The 1,041-nt window shown below is 39.9% G+C and overlaps 1 pseudogene; it reads right to left on the reverse strand.

The window, feature by feature from the left end:
* Positions 1-289: 289 nt before the first annotated feature.
* On the reverse strand, positions 290-794 carry LOC102021534 (annotated as a pseudogene).
* Positions 795-1,041: the final 247 nt, after the last annotated feature.

Consider the following 1,041-nt stretch of genomic DNA (forward strand, 5'->3'; position numbering starts at 1 on the left):
CTGGGATCACAGGTGTGCATCAGCCTTCCCTGTCCTCTTTTGATTTTTTGCTTTGAGACGAGGTCTAGCTAAGTTGCCAAGGCTGGCCTTGAACTTCCGATGCTCTTTCTTCAGCACCCCCAGAGTAGCTGGAACTATAGGTGTGTTCCACCATGCCCAGCTGATTTTCTGCTTCCAAATGTCATGCTTGTTCCATTTGTCAAAAGATACTAGAAAAGTGGAATTATATCTTCTCAAAAGGAAGAAGAAAAACAGCTCTTCGTAGAAGTCTTTTTTTTTTTTTAGTGTCTTAAATGTCAGTGATCACAAAAACTTCTGGTTTCTCTCCCTTATAGACTTGGATTGCTGAATATGTTATTGCTTTGACTTTTGTTCCCTGAGGATGCTTGGGAAGTAAAAATTCTTATCCCCACCCAATTGAACATACTTTGAAATTTCTTTGATCAATACTAAGTACTTTCACTTGCTGGGGTATAAGAAATTCATCAGCACTAAATTTATAAGGCCACTTATCCAAAAAGTGAAACTGTAAGGAGACTGTAAGTCCTCCCGTTGGGTTCCTACTTCTATTGTGGAGGGGCTCTGCATTCCCAGTGACCGTCATGTAAGCAAACATGGCCATGGCATGCACTAACATGCTTGCTCCAGAGTCTCCCAGTGCACGCAGCTGGACATCTGTTGTATGATCCAAATATTCGTACTTTCGAGTGAGTGGAGGATACTTGCTTGGCCTTCATTACTTCCTGGTCCTCAGTTAAATCATAATCTCTAACATCTTTCCCTTCCTGTGCCATGATGGCAGCCCTGAATGAACCTTAAAGATTCCTTTATAACCACAAAATTTCATACATTTATTCTCTCTGGCACCTTTAACATGAACAGTATAAAGTGAAATTGCTCTTTCTTCTATTTTGACACTAATTATGACTATAGTTCATCTGCCAGGGGAAATCTGTCATCAAAAACTGTTTAGTTTTAATTACATGTGTACTGACTTTTCTAACTCTGATTTAATAAACTGAGTATCTATGGGTGCTGGTC

The sequence above is a fragment of the Chinchilla lanigera genome, unplaced genomic scaffold, assembly GCF_000276665.1.
Source record: "Chinchilla lanigera isolate Chin_1 unplaced genomic scaffold, ChiLan1.0 scaffold00062, whole genome shotgun sequence".
Taxonomy (NCBI): Eukaryota; Metazoa; Chordata; class Mammalia; order Rodentia; family Chinchillidae; genus Chinchilla; species Chinchilla lanigera.